Here is a 20,236-nt window from a genome sequence, read left to right as displayed (position 1 = left end):
TCTCTCGGGTAGAGTTCCTTTGACAACTCTTGCAGTTTTGTCAGTTTAAAATGAGGCATTGCCAAAGGTGTTTGGGTTGGGTAGCAAACTAAACATGCTGAATTTCATTTTCAAATGTACGCAAGTAATTTTGTCTTGAACTTCTTTTGTTTTTTATTTTTAATAAAAACACCTCCCTAGTACAGAATAGTTACTTGGTATTGATACTTCTGTAAGAGTATCAGCAAAATGAACCTCATTAATTCTGACCTGACTTTGCCTGTCACTAATAGTTGCCCTAGTGTTTTTCCATCATGGGCATTGGGAATGGTTTGTTTGTTCTTTTGGAGACTGCCTCCTGGCTTTATCCCCACCTTTTTGAGAGTCTTCAGTCTTCAGTCGTCATTGCCTCATCCCTGGGGGTCTTTGATCTGAAGGAGGAGGACCAAGTGAGATTTTTGTTGCTGGAAGATATGTGGAGAAGAATGTCCAGTCTGGAAGGAAGGACATCCTCCCGGTATCCAGAAAGGCTGGATCTTTTTGCCTTAGTGACCAGTTAACAACAAGGGTGAGGGGAAGTCAATGGGATTAAAAAAAAAAATCTTTGAGAGTTTTGGATTACAGTTTGAGATTTTTTGTCTTGGATTTTGGAGATTGTATTAAACTTGGGGATTTTTTCATCTTTTTGACCAGTGCATGCTGGAGTTGCATTCTGGCTACCCTACTCTTCAATGGGAGGACTTGTTGAGCATGAATGGCGGTGGTGCAGAAGGGAGAAGACCAGCTAGGAGGAACAAAATGGTTTTCTTAACATATTTTTTATGCTGTTTTAGATTTTCATCATTTTGGCTTGGATCCTCATCTTTTAAGTTGAAGTAAAATGACTTTATTTTGAACACCAGCTGAACTCCTTTCAGTTAGGTTTTGTTTGTTTTTTTTAAACTACTCTGCTCTTTGATGAATAGATGGTTTGTGGGCTGACCAGCATTTTTATTTTCTTTTTCTGGGTCTCTTTGTGGTTCCTATTGCAGCTTTTGGGGACTAATTACAACAATCCCGAGGCAGTCAGGTTTGGATTTACTGAATCTGCTAGAGGCCCAGGAAGTTAAGCTGCCCCACACCACCTTCACTGGACTTGGACCCTGGCATAGTAGCACCATTGGATGATGTCATACAGCCAAACAGTGGACCCACTACATAATGATTTCAGTGTCTCCGTGGACACTGGCAGATGAGGTCATAGAAAGTAGGGGTGATGTGGTGTGCTGGTATGCTCTAACGGGAGCTGTCTTTCTGTAGTGAGCCATTGTTGCACTCAAACGACTTTCAAATTGTGGTACAGGCCTTAATTTTACCTAAATTAGATTATTGTAATGCCCTATTGCTAGGTCTGCCATTATCGACTATCCGCCCGCTGCAACTGTTGCAGAATGCTGCGGCACGACTTCTATCTGATACAAAAAAGTTCGATCATGTTTCCCCGGTACTGATGGGGTTACATTGGTTACCGGTTCAGTCCCGTATTCAATACAAGTGTCTAACTTTAATTCATAAAGCCATTTATGGCAGGAATTCCGATTGGCTAAATGCCTCATTACGCATTCATGTCCCAGCACGGAATCTGAGATCACTTGGTCAAGCCCTATTGACCATACCATCACCCAAATTAGCCCATCTTAGCTCAGTGAGGGAGAGGTCCTTGTCTTTGGCAGGACCAAAGATGTGGAATTCCTTACCTGTTGAAATTCGTACAGAGGAAAACATCAATAGCTTCAAGAAGCAGATAAAAACCTGGTTATTCGAGCAGGCTTATACTCTAAATAATTGACCCCTCCTACCACAGCTACTTGGTTGATGAGATAGAATAAGGGGAACTAGGGGAAGAAGGGCTAAAAGGGAGGGGGTTAGACGGGATAGAGGATGGGAAGGATAGGAGAAAGAGAAAGAATTGAGGAGGAAGGGGAAGAAATGATTGGGGTTTTATCTATTATTGTATTTAAAATGGTTTTAGTTTATGTAAAAGTATTGTTATTAATTTAATGTTTTTGAATAATGATGTAACATGTATAATGATAGGTTTAGTATATATGTATTTTGAATGTTGCTACTGCAAATTCGATCAGTGTAAACTGCCTTGAAATGAAGTTGAAAGCCGGTATATAAAGCTGAATAAATAAATAAATAAATAAACCCAAGATCCCTTTGCCTCTGGTATTTTCTTTGGGGGGGGTTCTCTCTTCCAAGAAAGAGTTCTTTCCTTCCTGCCTTCTCTCCTGAGAGGGTAGCTGATAGACCCAAGGGTGGGCTTTTCAAGTTATTAGAATCAGGGAGATTTATTTTGGGGTCTTAGATAATCCAAGGAATGAAAGAAGTCTCAAAGAAGAGGGGAGTAATCCCATGCTCCTCATCTATCTGAGATTTCTTCAGTGTCTTGGTAAGAGGAGTTTCTTTGTGGGGCGTCACAGGGAAGACTGCCTTGAAGGGGAGAGGTCCCACTAAGCTGCTGTGTAAAGGACAGCATCAGCCTAAGAGATTCTGAAATGTTTCAGCTGGAGTTCCAGTTTTCTACTGGGAAGGAGTCTGTACCCAGTTTCCAGGAACCTTTGGGGAAGTGCCCAGGGAGGGTCCCTGAAGAAGAGAACCCACTGCCAGGGATTTCAGATTTGGCAATGCCAGCCCATGCCTGTAATTTTCTTCTAGAACTTTATTTCTGTATTGAAATGCATTTTTCAGCCTTTTGTGATTTGTATATCCAATAAAGTATTCCGTAAAAGGATTCATTTTTGAACAATAACTACCTTTTCAAGTTTGTTACTTTTACTGTAAGAAGCAGAAAACCTCTACAGGGAGGTAGATACTCAGTGCCACTTAGCTGGATAAGTTCCAATCTATCCAGCTAAGTGGAGGGATTTAAATATTAACCTGCATTCAGTGGCCACCACTTAGCTGGATAACTACAAGGTCCATGTTCAGAAGCATTTAAGAGGATACATCAGAAGTTATCTGGCTTAATTAATATTTGGGCACTTATCCGGCTAAATTCTGGCTGAATAACTTTTATCCAGCTAAAATTTGGATGGGTAAATAAGGCTGTTCTTGGGGCATACCTAGGAGTAGCTGAAACAGCCAGATAACTTATGCAGCTAACTCTAGTTGGCCTGTACACCTGTCCTAAAGTTAGCCAGATAAATGTATCTGGCTAACTTTAAGATAGCTGGATATAGTCAATGGCATGGCTATGCTGCTGAATATATATAGGCTAAGTTAGCCAGATATATTTATCCAGCTATCTAGCCAAGCCGCACAGCAGCTGAATATGGACCTCTACTTATTTGGGTAAGTGGTAGGTGGAATGGGGTATAACTGGGAGGAACTACTGGCTAATTTTGCTGGATAAGTATCCAGCTAAGCTAGCCAGATAAGTTAGACCAGCTAATTCAAAACTTTTCCAGGCATATACAGTAGCACAGATGCACTGCTGAATATCCCAGCTAAGTGGCCAGATAAGATTATCTGGTTAACTTACCTACCTAGTTAGGTTTTGAATATAGATCTCAGGAAGGCTAAGAGCCCCCCTTACGGGGAAGAGAACTCTAGATAATGAGTCAGAACGTGGCCCCCAACTCCTCCCCAGTGTGACCTTGAAGCCTGTTAGCTAGCAGGACAGGAGTTACACTTCTAGTAGCAATGCTATACTTGCATTGTTCTCCTTTGCCATTCATTTGGAATCTGCAATGTTTATTCTTTCATATCATCCTTATATATGTGTGTGTGTGTAACCCCCATGGACTGTATTTTCCTAGTGAGAGAAATGCATTTACAGCAGCCATGCTTGAGGGCTATGCACAATGCTCTGTAACTGGAGAAACTGTGGGATACATGCACATAGCCAGCAGGAGGGTGAGGTTTAGTCACTCCTACAAAGACCCCGGAGAAGGCAGCAGACCTGTGCTATTAACAGAAGAGCTGTAGGCCACTGTTGTGTGATGCCTGGCAGTAACAGAACACAGGCTCTGGCATTAAACAGTCTTCATAACAGCAGTATATAGCACTGAGTCAGCCCAGACACTATTAATTTGTCATTTAAATCTAGAAAATTACATGCAGGTACGTGTCCCCTGAGTTTACAATTTAATTGAGTACCTAAGGCAATAGCATAAAGTGATTTGGCCAAGATCACAGCAAGTGCTAGAAAGAGGCTTTAAACCCAGATCATCCTTTTCCCAGTCCATTATTCTAATTATTAAGCCACCTGCTCCTTCCACTCCTTGTTAGAAGACACATTCTCAGCATAAAACCCAAGTCAGGAGAAAGAGGTCAGAGGTGAAGAAGAATTTCCTCTCCTGAATGTCAGTGGATCATCTCTTTATCTCACGTCTTCCCTTTTCAGCAAAAGGTTTAGGGAGCAGTTTTTGTAAATTCTGCATGTACTTTTGTACCCACAGACCTTCAAAGAGAAACTCGCCAGCCACAGTACTTCGTGGAGACATTCACTTACGTGGATGTGCAGGCACAAAAATCCCTACATGCGCTGCAGGCAGAACATTGGAAAATTCAAATCAGCACATGCACTTGATTGCTCTCACCCAAAACCCACTGCCAGGAAGGTCCCTTTTCAATGTGGAGAAAGATTTGCGTATTTCGAACCCTGCAGATTTTAAAACGAGTGCCCGTGCACCTATACGCACGAGTATTGGCATGCGAGGGGAGATTCGCTACAGTTTTAAAATCATGCGCACACTTGCACACCTATGTGTTTTAAAATATACCTCCCATGCGTTAAGTATGCTCCTAATTTTAATAGATAGCTCTAGCAAACATTCTTCGCCTATCTTCCATGGGACTTTGCCAGCTTTTATGTATGCAGATTTTAAAACTTGCTGACGCGAGGGTCATCACAGTTTTTCCAGTTAGCCCATCAGTTTGCCCAGTTAATATTGCGAGCTTCAATACCCCCTCTGGTTCTTCACCCTGCACGCCCCACAGTTGACCCAGACCCCTTACTTACCTTGTCCTGTAAGCTCTAAAACTCAAGATCTACAGACTTGCTCCTCTTCTGGAGCAGCAGTAAAGTTATGCGGCTAGCAAGCTCACGCACCACGGTGTCCGGATTTAAAATACGGAGTTACGTGTGTAACTGTTGGCCCCTGCCCAGAATGCCCATTCTCCGCCCACGCTTTGGCACACACACAGGAATATACACACATATTTTGCAGCTTTTAAAAATTTGCTTTGCTCGCACGCTGCCCGCATATGCGCGTATGCGGGCATTTTTGCGCAAGCAATACTTTTCATATTGACTTCAGAGGTGGTGGCATTCAGGTTTCAACCAGGCCAATTTACCTGGGTAAAAAAAAATCTCTTACTATGCAAGATCCATTTCAAAATTCTCCTTCCCGTGTAAAATGCCATAATTCAAAATCTGTCTCTATTTTTCTCTTTGTAAGTTGAAAATGTTTCTCAAAAATATGTTGTCCTTGAATCATAATTTCTGCCTTTTGACAGTCAGCCCCACAGAGCTGCTTTGTCAAAAAATATTTTCCTTTTGAACAGATTCAAAATTATTCTGCTGTCTGCCTGCTATAACTCGGAACATTACTTTTTTAATTCTGGGTGGATTTGAGGACTGGTATAACAGAAAGGAAAGAAAATTATCAGTTTAAGTTTAATTTTTTTCTTCCTTGTCTCTCTGCTTCAATAGTTTAGCAAGTTTGGGAAGTACCAAAGCCCAGATACTCATGTGACGGGGCATGTTAACCCCACTTTTAAGATGCTTTCTCCGTAATTTGCATCAATCTTTGCAAACGCATCCAACTTGTACTGTTTAGTGAACATATATAAAGATGACCAAATAGCTGCTTTACAGATATCTGCTGGATTTATAGCACTTACTGCTGCCCAAGAAGATAATTGTATTCTACATGAGTGGGCTTTTATCATTTCTGGACTCTTTTTCACTTTTAGCATGTACTTTGGATAAATAGTTTCTTTAAGCCATCTTGTTATGGTTGCTTTAGAAGCTACTTCTACTTTTCTATAATGTCCAAACAAAACAAAGAACTTGTCCATTTTTTGGAAGGGATTTGTAACTTCTGACATCTAAATATTTGCCTGACATCTAAATATTTGATTTTCCATTCCTTTAACATTCCTCTCGTGTAAAAACTGGCATTAACTGGGCCCAGAGCCAAGGGGTGCTCTGAACCCCCATTACATGACCAATGATTCATTTTAAGGTATAGAGGGCTATTGGGGTGCAGGAGAGGCTCCAGGGAAAGGGGGGATTGGAGGGGTATACTACAGTGTGGGGATCTTTGATTGTGAACGGGGGGGTTTATGTTAAGGGGAGGTTTTTAAGTAGAGTGAGGCATTGATTTTGAATTTTTTACAGGCAGCCCTAGGATAGGTGGAAGTCTAAGACCGCAGGGACATTTTTTTGAGGGGGTGCATTTCAGGCCTTGTGCCCTGTAATGCTGGCGGCCCAAGATGAGGTAGACAGCCATTGTGTGTGTGGACTCCGTTTGTCTGCATAATTTTTTTTTGTTGTATGTTTCTCCAGTGATAAATAATCATGCAGTGAGACTGCCATGGTATTTTTCAGGAAGGGGCAAAATATTGCAGGAACAACCAATCCCCTGTGATATTTGGCCTTCCCATGATAAAATATTGTGGATTAGTAAATCACCTCCTAAGTTTATAACTGAGGCAATAGAGGGTAAAGTGACTTGTCCAGTCACATGGAGAGGCAGTGGAATTCGCATTGATTACACAGATGAATTCTACATTAAGATTAAAAGTGAACAAAACTGCAGTGGCTCCAGACTGAGACCTAATAATCAAAGGTATACATAAACCTTCCACTTTATTTACCCTTCATCCTGAGATTGATATCATGATAGTTGCCGAATTGCAAACACTAGATAAGGATTTAAAGCGCATTAAATAATTTTCCAAATACCACCCCTTCCAAGAATGCTTATTCCAGAATTGTAAGGTTGATGCATTGATCTCAGCCATGATAAAAGTAGTGACCATTCCTGTGGAAGGAGGTATATCCTAGAAAGAACCACAGGACAAAAAGATAGAGCTTATTTTGAAGCATTTGTTCTCATTAAACAGATCAGCTATTCAGGGGACAATTTGTTTGAGTTATGTATCTAGAGCCTTCCTGTACTGGATTTAGCAGCTCCCAGAAGGGGAGGAAACTGCATGATTAGAATCAGTAACCACATACCTAGCAGATGGATTATATGATCTTGTAAGACTTTTGTCAAGGTCTCTAGCTTTATCAAGAGCAAGAAGATATCTATGGTTTCAACATTGGGAGCAAATTCTTGGTCTAAAGTTCACCTCTATAAGCTACAATTCCAAGGTCAGATGTTGTTCAGAGAGGAATTTGAGAGGCTGGTAAAGAGTTTTTGCTACTCTAGACCTCAACGCCTGCCAGAAGATAGAAACAAGATGACAATTAGTCCTTATAGATCATGCAGCCAATACTGGGACTACAGAAGATACTGCCCAGAAAGACAATTAATTTCTCCGCCACTCAGGCCAAGAGGAAGAATGAAGTCCTTACAGGGAGCAAGAAAAACAAGACCAGATTCATCAAGACCTTCTACCTCCGCAAGCAGTCTACAATGATGTATTACGGATCCACTAATTCATTTAGCCAACAGGAGGTTGACTTTGGACTGTTTCAAAGAGGGGTCCAAATAACATCTGACCAGTGGGTCTTGAATATTATTCAGAATGGCTGTGCTCTTGACCTAGAGTGCCCAGTAAGGGAGAAATTCAGGGTGTCGCTGTGTATGACTCCCAGAAAGAAGGTGGCAGTTCAAATTTGCCAGATGCTCTATTCAGAGCAAAGGCTGAGTTGTTATTCATTTTATTTCATCATCCCAAAGAAAGATAGAACTTACTGGTCTATTTTGGATCTGAAAGTGGAGAACAAAAGCCAATACATTCCATATTTTCATGTTTGTTCAGAAAGGGGAGTTTTCAATAACCCTAGACCTGAAAAGAGGCATATTTCCATATACCAATAAAGGAAAAACATCAGAAATATCTTTTTCTTCTATATAGTGGTCCAACATTATCAGTTCAAAGTGCTCCCTTTCAGTCTGGCCAGAGCTCCAAGAACCTATACCAAGGTTATGGTGATAGTAGCAGCATCTTTACAAAAGGAAGAAATAATAGTTAATTCATATCTGGACAATTGGTTTACATGAGTAAAATATCACAAAGAAAGTGTAAAAAATACTCTATGGTGTTAGAAGTGTTGGAAGGTCTAGGGTGGATAGTCAATTATTCAAAAAGCAATCTATTTCCTTTACAAACAATATAATTTTTAGGGGCGCAATTCAAAACGATAGAGGGGAAAGTATGTCTAACCAACAAAATGATAGAAAAGAATTGTTAAGCAGGTGACCAATTTTATTGTCTTAGAAGTCTCAAGGTCAGTTATTGGGGTCAATGGTGGCAACTATAGATTTAAGGGCAGATTTTAAATGCCTGGTGTGCGTAAATTCCGGCCTTTACGTGCGTGGCTGGGCCTTATACGCATTGGGCGAATCTTCCAAGAGGCCTGGCCACGCACATAAAGGCTGGTACGCGCGCAAGTGCCTGGCCTCTTGGAATGGATGGGCCGGAGGGCGTGTTTTGGGCCGGCAGGACAGCACCATTGTTCGATGTCCGGCATGCGCAGCTTACTTCAGCTTGGGAGCTGAAGTAAGTTGAGCAAAAAGCTAAACATTAAAAAACATTTAGATTTAGTGGTTGGGGAAGAGAGGGGACGGGGAAGGGAGGTTAGGGTAGGGGGGAGGGAACTGGGGAAGCCCGTGATGCAGGACCACGCAAATTTGCACAATTTTACCCTCCTCCCTTGCACGTGCCACCTGCACACGCACATGTGGATTCTAAAATCTGGCGCACATGTGCACGCGGCCTGCCGATTTTATAACATGAATACGCCGGTGCCCGCATGTTATAAAATTGGCACGTCCATGTGTACGCACACATGGACACGTCACGCACCTTACAAAATCTGCCCGTTAGTGTCTTGGACAACAGCACACAAGAGACCTCTACAATATTCTCTATTATTATGATGTAATAGCAAAATTACAACATTCAGCTATCCCTCCAGCTGATGGTGAAACAAAGTTAATGTATGTTGTTCCGTCATGGTCTCTAATGGGTCCGCTTTCTTCGAATAGTGGAGAAGGAAAAATCTCAAGTACTGCTAGTTGCTCCAGATTGGCCAAGAAGATTATGGTATACCATGGTATACAGATATTAAAGATAGATTGTCCTCTAAGGCTTAGGGAGTTCAAGATCTCCTACACCAAGGTTGAGTTCAGATGGATGAAACTGTTCCTTTTTTATATTACAGCATGACTCTTGAGAGCAAAATCTAGTAAGGAAGGGATATTCTTCAACAGCCATATCTATTACTAAAGGCAAGAGAGCAGCCTACTTCTATATCTTACGTGTGAGTATGGCATTGTTTTGAAGCTTTATGTAAAGAGTCAATCATTTTATCTGACCAAAGTCAGATTCCAGACGTATTGGCCTTTTTACAAAATGGCTTAAGCAAAGGTTTAGCACATACGGTAATTCTTTAAAGGTCCAAACAGCAACAATATCCTGTTATAGAGTAAGGGTTAAAAGAATATCAGTGGCGTCACTCCCTGATGTGTCAAGATTTTTAAAAGGAGAAATGAAGATTCATCCACCTTTCAGAACAGTAGTACCTCAATAGGATTTCAATTTGGTTCTTAAAGTTCTAACATCATCCCCTGTTAAATCAAACAATAATAAAGGATCTCACATTGAAGACAGTGGGGGTCATTTTCAAAGGAGTTACGCATGTAAATGTGACATACTATCGTAGCAATTTTCAAAAGCTATTTACTCGAGTAAAGTGCATTTACTTGAGTAAATCCTATGGACAATTCAATGGCATATATTGTAGCAATTTTGAAAAGCCCACTTACTTGAGTAAAGTGTATTTACTCGAGCAAAAACCAGGACTTGAATCGGTTATTTACTCTTTCAGATAATACAAGGACTAGGGGGTACTCCATGAAGCTTGCAAGTGGCACATTTAAAACAAATCGTAGAAAATTATTTTTCACTCAATGCACAGTTAAGCTCTGTAATTCATTGTCAGGGGATGTGTTTAAGGCAGTTTGTGTAACTGGGCTTAAAAAAAGATTTGGATAAGTTCCTGGAGGAGAATTACATAAACTGCTATTAATCAATACGGAATAGCCACTGATGTTGCCAGCAATAATAGCATGGGATCTATTTAATGTTTTGGTACTTGCCAGGTACTTGTGACTTTGTTGCGACCGTCGCTGCCTGATGTCTCCACTCCGCCCACCTTACCTCTTTGGCGACTCCTTCTTTGGTTGATGGAAGTTTGGCTGTCGCGGCGTCATCTTGCCAACCTCCTCCGGCGTTCCTGGACCGGCTCCACGCTGCCTTCCGCCATGTTCTCCTGAGGACTAAGGGCATGCGCGTGGTGCAGCCCCGACTCAAGTACCAGCTGTGGCGCGAATCTCAGGGGCGTCCCCCTGAGATGATGTCATCATCACCACCAGATATTTAAGGTCTCTTGTTTTGCTAGCTAATCGAGTTAGCAAAGGATTTCCTACCTAGCTGCCTCCAGGTATCGCTGCGGATGGGATTTGCTCTCCGCTTACCTTGCTACTCTGCCTCCTCAGACTTTACCAGAGGTACCCGCTTCTCAGGGGCCTAGCTCTCTCTCTTGCTTTTCAGGTCGCAGTCTGGAACCGGTACTCACTCCTCGAGGGCCCACGTTCCCGGACCTGCTACCGAATATAACTTCTGCCAGGAAGTCATTGCTGCCTACAACACCAGTGAGTTACCATCTCTCTCTCAGAGCTTTCCCTGGAACGAGGTACTCGCTCCTCGAGGGCCTACTTCATTCCAGCTCCTGGGCTGTTCCAAGAGACTATTGTGTGAGTGTTACCATCAAGGTTCTGTTTCTGAACTCTGCATATTCTGCCTACTCACTATCTCAGTTTCTGTACAGCTCAGCCATCCTGGGATCGCTGTTCCAGTGCCTGAGGGACTACAGCCCAGCCGGGCTCTTCCAGCTCACTACTGCCACCTCTGGTGGTTCTCTAAAACAGTTTAATAAAAGAACTAGTGTATGTCTGTCTCCCAACTCTGAGCCTGACCGGTGGTCCCTCTCGGGATTTTCCCCCATGGGCGTGGTCATCTGCCACCGGCCCAAGGATCCACCCACAATTATCACAAATAATAACAGACTTGGATTGGCTGCTGTTAGAAGCAGAATACTGGGCTTGATGGGCCCTTGGTTTGACCCAGTATGGCAAGTCTTATGTTCATATGTACATGAGTAACTGGGCCATGCAAGCAACATCTATTTTAAAAGCTGCAAATTATGCACTTATATACGTGGGATTGAATAAAAAAAGGGGAAGAGCTAGGGTGCATCCAGACTGTTGTGGGGTGGGCCCAACAGTTACATTGTAAATCCATATTTTAAATCCAGCAGCTGCATCATATGGCGAGCTGTTAGCTGGGAATATTTACTGCTGCTCCTGATGTGGTGTAAGTCTGTAGAAATCGCTTTTTAGACCTAACATGACAGGGTGAGGGGTTGAAATCAACTGGGGTGAGTGCAGGTTGAAGAACCAGAGACGTCTGGATAATCTCGAGATAATCCACCAGTTTGCCCAGCCTAAGTGGTTAAACTGGGAATGGCCTTCCTGCGAGCATGTTTTAAAATCTTGCCTGCATTAAAGCTGACAAAATCCTAAGAAAGATACACAAAGTACATTTGTTCAAGCAACAGCTTACAATTTAGAACACACATGCGTGCGGTAGACGTATTTTAATCCACATATGCGTAACCTCATGCATAATTTAAAATTCCAGCGGTTGTCCACTCGTGTGCACATACGTATGTGTGTATGGGTGCCTGTTCACTTGTTTTAAAGTTACCATCCCTGAGCACAATCATCTTCTTGGGTAGAAATTTCTGCTGTAAGTCCAGCAGATATATTTAAAGCAGCAGGTTGGTCATCTTTACATGCGTTCACTAAACGCTACAGGTTGGATGTGTTTGCAAAGAAAGATGCAAATTATTGAGCAAGCACCTTAAAAGTTGGGTTAACATACTCTCCCCCTACCCTCCAGTAGTTGAGCTTTGGTACATCCCAAACTTTCTGTACTGGTGTAGCAGAAAGACAAGGAAGAAAAAAAAATTAAACTTACCTGATGTTACACCAGTTCAGAAACACACCCTGAATTTAAAAAAAAACCAACAAAAAACTGGTCAAAGGAAAGTTCAAGAGAAAACTGATTCTTATTCATGTGTTTTAAAGTTTTCTACTTGACCAGTTTTTTGGAAGGCTTAAAGTTTTAGCTTTGATAAAGTAATAGTGGTATATCAGGTTCTGCACATAGATTAAGTAGTAGTGACGATGGCATGTAAAAATAAAGAAAAATAACTCCTCTCCATCATCTGGTTGCGTGGCAAAACCCAAACGCTCTGGACTGGTGTAGCAGAAGTAAAGAAAATTGTCAGGTAAGTTTAACTTTTTCCTGTTTCTCAAAAATATATTGTCCTTGAATCATAATTGCTGCCTTTTGACAGTCAGCCCCACAGAGCTGTTTTGTCAAAAATGATTTTCCTTTTGAAAAGATTCAAAATTATTCAGCTGTCTGCATGCTATAACTCAGAACATTTATTTTCTCAAACAGTGATTTGATGCCAGTGCAGCAATCCAACGCGTGCATGAAGAACTCATGCATAACCCATAATTATTACACATTAAAGAACAAATGCCCATCAGCTTTGGAATGTTGTTGGAATCTCAAATGTATCTTCTGAGCGCTTGATTTGGTAATCGTATATCCTATAGGCTTCTAATATACCCCGATCTCTGGAAAGTTGGGAAATCAGGATCAGAGGTATTGTATCATTCAGCAGTTAAAATAAATACATCATTTGCATTAAACAATGAGGAATTGTGGAATATACGATGTTTAAGCAAATAAATCATTTGCCTTTATGCTAACCAAGGCCCTGTTTTGGATTGCAGAGAATAGAAGAGGAGTTACTAATTATTAATTACACTGAGAAATATGCAACTGATACTATAGTTAATAAATTATATATGCAATTCAATGAACTGTGAAATCCAGCAGCCCTTCTCTTAGTCACAAGCTGGTTGGGCTAAAAGAAGACACATCACAAAAAAGGACATAATTTTTTCAATTCGTTTTCTACTTAATAACATGTAGCATACAATCATCTATGAAAAAATGTTTTGGAAAAGTTTATCAAAAACCTCAGAATAATTAATACATCAATGTTTAGCAAACATAATTTTTATTATTTTCATTATTTAACATCGTGTAGGTACCTATATCAATTTTAAACATCACTTATCATAAATAACGTTACACACTATCCCATAAAAACCAACCATTCATTCACAACAATCTTACCTTATTAAAATACCCACCATATTGCACATAACCCACATATTTATAAACATGCATCATATAATATTATGTTGGATACTCATCCCTATATACACATAACATATATATGCTTTCTAGAACACTCTTGTTGTATACACATTTTCTTCAATTAATTTCAAAAAAAGATATATACACGCCACACTCCTTCTATTAATATTCCAGCATATATAATGAAGTCTATATATTCACAGCCCGTATATTCACACTCCCTGTGTATGCTCAAGCCCTTGTATTCACACTCCCGACAGGACCCGTTTCGCGTTAAAGCTAAAAGAAGACCAGAGATCCATCCAATGCAGTCTTCCGAATAGCAAAAAACTCTCTCTGCAGTCTAATCCAGGGGAAGATGAGAAAACCATGTGGAACCAGTTGTACATCAGTGAAAATTATTCCTTCCCTGTCCCTCAGATTATCACTTTTCTCTAATGCGTACTTGCAGCAATATATTTTTTTTTCTCTAAAGTGTCCAGTTTATTTTTTTAAATGTAATTTAGGCTCTGATTCTCAAGGGATTTTTCTCCCATTCTGTGTCTATGGAAAAAAACCAAACTTTGATTAATTAGGGCCCCAGTGTTGTTGTGTTAACTACTGCTGGTAAAATATTCTAGAATTTTGGAATCTTTGAAGGAAAAAAAAGCTCTTGATAATACAAGTATAAATAGGATGCACACAGTTAAATAATAATATAAAAAAATGATGCCCCGGGGCTGGCTGTGAGTCCCTGCTGAGTTTCTAGGTAGGCTAGAGGGCAGGCTGATGGAAGGACCCTGAGTGATGAAGGCCTGTGGGCTCCAAAGATGAGGCCTGGAAGAATGCACAAAGGAAGGCCTATTGTTAGTCTGCCACTGAAGGTGCAGTTGTTCCTGAGGAAGAGAGCCCTGCTGTATTATCCCAAGGCCCAGGGCAGGAGGTGGATACCTCGAGGTGCAAGGGCAGCATGGTAGAGGTCGAAGCAGCATCTGACTCTGGGCCACTGTGTAGCTGAGAGGCACAGGAGAGATTCCCAGGGGGAGGGGCTGATGCGAGAGGAGTGGTGGTAATCAACTGCAGAAGCGGCCCTCCCACTGTGAACCCAGCCAGGGCAATTAGTGAGGAAGAAGAGCCGCGAGGGTGGGGAAGCTGCTGTCAGGAGGTGGACCATAGCGGACAGCTGAGCGTGAAGCTACTGTCGGTCCAGGCGATCTTCTCACTGACATCCAGGAGCCCAGCAGTGAGTCTACTGAAATAGCACCACCACAGTTTTGAAAAAAAATAAGCAATTGTCATCGGGGACATTGAGGAAGCCCTTGGCTCGAATATGCCATCTAGGCCTCAGTTCTGCTGCCATCAGCAATGACATCAGCGGGACCTAGGGCTCTGAGGAGGGTCTACATTTAAGTAAAAATAAAGCCAACAAAAGAAAATTAAAATAAAATAAATGTTGAGGTCAAGGGAATGGACCCTAGGGACCTGCATGACACCACCTCCCAACCTTTGAGATTAATTTAAAAACTGAATTTGCCTCATTGGAGCCCTATTATATTTTGGGGACTAAAATCTGCAAAATTGTTCAGAAATGATAGAGTTCAAGTAATTGCCACAAGAGGGGAACTAAAGCGCCCTGGCACAAGTGACATTGGAACTGTCAGGACAGCAGTTTTTGGATAGTGGACAATGTTAAAAATGAATGGCTTGTAGAACCTTTAGAGAGCTGTTATAAAGTGAAAGGAAGAGAGTGAGCTCAAAAATATTTTTGCTGTCTAGAAAAACACTTTTAATGTCTATTTAATCCTGGAAACATAAGGGCAATGATAGCATCCATCCAGCTCCAAACCATGATTAGGCCCAAAACAACCTTACAAAATGAATTCTGAAGCCGTAACCAAGTTTGTTCAGAGATGGCTTTCCCAGTTAGTTTTCCCAGTGGAAAAAGGTAAACAGTGAAGTGCTTCAGGGATGTGAACTTGGTCTGGTGCTTTTTAATATATTTATAAATGATCTGGAAAGAGGTACAGCGAGGGAGGTGATCAAATTTGCGGATGACACAAAATTATGCAGAGTAGTTAAATCTCAAGCAGATTATGATAAATTGTAGGAGGACCTTGCAATACTGGAAGATTGGGCTTCCAAATGGCAGATGAAATTTAACATGGACAAGTGCAAGTAGATGCATATAGAGAAAAATAACCCATGCTGTAGTTACACAATGTTAGGTTCTGTCTTAGGAGTTACCACCCAGGATAGAGATCTAGGTATCAGGGTGGTTAATACATTGAAATTGTCAGCTCAGTGTGCTGTGACGATCAATAAAGCAAAACTTGGCGTCGGTTTTCCTTGCCGGTGGACGGCCGAGTCATGAAAACCGATTGGGTTCTCGTTAGCAAGGGTGTGCCTCCTTGCCATTGCGACCCCCCCTAATTTTAATATTGGATGGTGCTTGGGGGCGCCTGGGGCGCGTTAAGAAAGTGGGCGCTGACTGTTCAGTGCCCGCTTTCTATGCTAATTTATTGCATGGGCCCCAGGGTGAGCAGTATACGTTAGATTGCTGGAATTTGGAGTGAAAGTGCTAATTCTTTTTCTTCCTGCTAGACCAGTCATTACTTTGGGAATTCCTCCTCCACAGCTGATGAGACAGAGGGTACACCTTCATCTCCCTTGTAACATCATGTCCAGTATAAGGGAGTTGTGGCCTTAGGCAGTTACCTGCATTCCTCTGTCTCCAGCAGACTGTGGACTAGTGAGAACAAGTCTCTACTCTGCTCTCAGGGCCTAGGTGCAGTCACAGCCTGGTTGAACCTACTGGCTCCTGGGACAACAGTCTCTGGGGACTGCTTTCCCCTGATAGAAGCCTGCTCCTAGAGAAATTTCTCCCCTCCATTCTCTCTCTCTCTCTTGAAAGAGTTCCCCTCGGATTTGAGTGAGAGGCTCTGGTACCCCTAGGGAATGGTTGAAAGTGGCCTGGTAGATGAGGTTCCCTCTCTGTCCAAGAGGTATCGGGAACTGGGTTAATTTTCAGTGTAGTGGCTTGACTTCGTGTCTCCCCTCTTTCATGTTTTGAATCATAAAGTTGAAAAAGAAAAAGGAACAAGAGAAGAAAAGACTTAACTCTGGGGCTCTCATTTAGTCTGTAAGAGGGTAAGTTTAGGAACCCCTCACTCTGGAGGATGGGGGAAAAGGAGGGATGGTAATATAGTGAAGTGCTAGAAATTCCATGATTATTCTTTAAAGGCTGCGATAGTGCCTCAGAGCACCACGGCAGGACTCAGGAGGTCCACATAGTGCCTCAAGGCACTGCATCAGTCTTCAGGAGGGCCGTAGTAGCTACCCAAGCAAAGTCATATTAGTTTTGTTGCACCATTGCAGACCTTAGGAGAGCAGATGCAAGGAAGGCCTTGGAAAGCCATACAGGCTCCACCAGTAGTGAAGGAGATGTGATAGGCTCAAAGGAGTGGTGGCAGGGCCCTAAGGCCACAACTGTGTTAGATTAGAGGAGCCAAAGAAAATCGTGCTTGTACCTAGTGGCAGAATATTAGGTGCATTAACAGCCCGAAAGAGTTCAGCTATTGCTATCCTGTGGGGTGCTGATCACCTCTGGTGTTCTGGTAATTCCAAAATAAAGGAAAGGGAGGCCACCGTCAGATGCTTCCTCAGTTGATGCCATCAGGATCCAAAGGAGGAATCTTCCTTTAAAACAGGGGCCTTTCCACCACAACTGGGGGTTACTTCTGTATCAGGCCTCCTCTGCTAGGCAGAAGTTGGCACTGGCACCCCCTGCCCTACCTGCGCCCTCTTAAGGAATATGGAGGGTTCCAGGTCAGAACTAGAGTCCGATCACTCCAGACCAGTACAGTCTGTTAAAACCGGGTTTTACACCTGTAAATGCACTTTACCCTTGTAAGTGGGCTTTTGAAAATTGCTAAGATATTTACACTCATAACTCCTTTGAAAATTAGTACCACAGAGTGCAAATATATTGATATCAGGGGAAGACAGTAATGCATGGAAAGGGAATCAGAGGATCTCGCTTTACAGTGCAACTCTGATTGTAATCCTTTTGTGGTTTCTCTAGATTGGGGTAAGATAGTCGCCCCTTTCTTGTTTTGACAGAAGGTTGCTGGCAAGTGCCTAAGGCCAAGTCTCCCTTATACTTGGACGTGACATCACAAGGGAGAAAAGGAAGGTGCGCCCTCTTTCTCTTGCAGCGGTGGAAGGGGAAATCCTAGAAGTAATGACTGGTGTAGCAGGGCCAAGGAGCCAGGCGGAAGGTGCTTCTGCTGGACAGAGCCTGCCTGAAATGCATTCACAGCACCAGAAAACACGCACTTTGGCTGCTTATGGGTTTGAGGAGGCAAGGCCTGAAACACGGCAAGGGCGGCACTGGAGCGTGAGTGCTTTCACTGGTGGAGGGTGGGACTTGAAACACAGCATGCTGTTTGGCCCACTGTGGCTTCCAGCAGTGACTGGAGGCCTTGAAGCACTGCATACGAAGCTCTGGAGCAACTTTTTAATCAGCCTGAAATTAGGGTGCGGATCAGTTTAAACTGAATGTCACCTTTGGAAAAATCCAGGAATTTATAGGTGAAAATCAGTTTAAACTGAAAACCAAAGGACCCAACTTATTCAGAACAAAAAGTAGAAACATTATTTGCCACCTTTATTCTTGTGGTATACACTCATTAAATGTTCTGATAATATACTTGCCTTCATTAGAAACCGTTGTATCTGTTATTCTGTGTGTAACTGCAGAATGATTCTGTGTAACAGCTTGAGAAGTTGAAGTCTGGTATATGGTAAGGTACGATCTTTCACAACGGGGCGCAGGCACACCATGTACAGTAATGTATGATATACTCTGCAGGTGGTATGGGCTCGTTACAATCACTGCAAGTAATATAATTACCATTTCATCTATGCACTGCAATCTGTCCTTTCCTGCCATCTCTTTAACAAATCTGCATTTTAACCATATGGAAAGAGGCACTTTTAAAGTATCTGGGAAGAACAGCTGTCACTTTTAATCTGTCTTCATTTGATGGGTGTCAATCAAATATTTAAAAAATAATCTTGATCTAAGCAGGAAAGTAAATGGAAGTCTCACCTTTACTAATGACTTTTGATGAAGAAACATCATGGCTGGAAACTGAAGTATAGCAAGAGATGCTTATGACAACATTATACCTAGTCAATTGTACAACTGAAAAATCAGAAAAGTTCTTTTCCACTTGTCCACTAATTATGACCTCATATAGGCATTTTTTCGGAGCCTTCTTTTGAATGAGTGTGCTGCTTAGCAAGTAGTATATCTCGCACTACCACTCAATATATAATCATAGGTCATCCAACACCATTTTTTAAATTTTTTTTATATATGCTTATTCATCTTGATAAAATCCATAGACTTTTTCTTAATCCTTATTTTTCATAGTGATAATGTTACTTAGCTTGTTCAAGCGATATAGATTGAAGAAACTGTGCGACTCTGTGCCATGAGGATAACATGCCCGACACGGTCCGTGTTTCGGTTTTCCACCTTCTTCATGGGGCCATGATGTTTGTTGCTCAGTGAAGTGTTCCGTGTTCTGGTAAATCCGTCTCTTCAACCGGTTGAAGAGACGGATTTACCAGAACACGGAACACTTCACTGAGCAACAAACATCATGGCCCCATGAAGAAGGTGGAAAACCGAAACACGGACCGTGTCGGGCATGTTATCCTCATGGCACAGAGTCGCACAGTTTCTTCAATCTATATCGCTTGAACAAGCTAAGTAACATTATCACTATGAAAAATAAGGATTAAGAAAAAGTCTATGGATTTTATCAAGATGAATAAGCATATATAAAAAAAATTTAAAAAATGGTGTTGGATGACCTATGATTATATATTGAGTGGTAGTGCGAGATATACTACTTGCTAAGCAGCACACTCATTCAAAAGAAGGCTCCGAAAAAATGCCTAAATGAGGTCATAATTAGTGGACAAGTGGAAAAGAACTTTTCTGATTTTTCAGTTGTACAATTGATGAAGAAATAGAGGTGATTTTGGTCCTTTAATATATGAGATCACTTATTGACTGAACCCTCCAAAAGAAAAAATTAGAGAATTTCTGTCATCTGTAACATTATACCTAGTAACATAGAAGTGAATTTTCAAAGGAGTGGGGATGTTAACTTTGAAAGGATTGCACGGGCGCACATGTACGCGCGTAAACCGGCTCGTGCAAAAGAACGTGGCCGTATGATAACATATCTGCGTATAAGTGCATGTGGCATAAAACTGGCTGTGTGCATGTGCATGCACACACAATTTTATATGGAGGCACACATGTGCCTGCAAATGCCGACTCTACCGCACAAGTGGGGGGATTGTAGTAGGCACACACGCCGACGCAATTACCAGTTTCCCTAGTTCATTCCCGGTTGAACCAGGTAAAGGATAGGACTTCCTGACCCCCACCTAGTTAATTAGCGTACCCTTTACCTTGTTAGCCCCAACCCTTAAAATCCCACTAATCTCTAGTTTTTTTGTTTTTATTTGTTGTTTCAGGTTTTACACGCCATCCATAGCAGAAGTAAAATTGTGTGGTAGGGGAGCCCAGTGTGCTCTTGTGCGCGTAAATACTTATGTGCAGATTTCATTGAGAAATCTAGGATGCTCATATCCCGCCCAGACCATGTCCATGCCTGCCCCTTTTAAACAAAAAACTTTTTGCGCACATACCAGGAGATACATG

The sequence above is a fragment of the Rhinatrema bivittatum genome, chromosome 5 (assembly GCF_901001135.1).
Source record: "Rhinatrema bivittatum chromosome 5, aRhiBiv1.1, whole genome shotgun sequence".
NCBI classification, from domain to species: Eukaryota; Metazoa; Chordata; class Amphibia; order Gymnophiona; family Rhinatrematidae; genus Rhinatrema; species Rhinatrema bivittatum.
Note: the sequence above shows the minus strand (reverse complement) of the source record.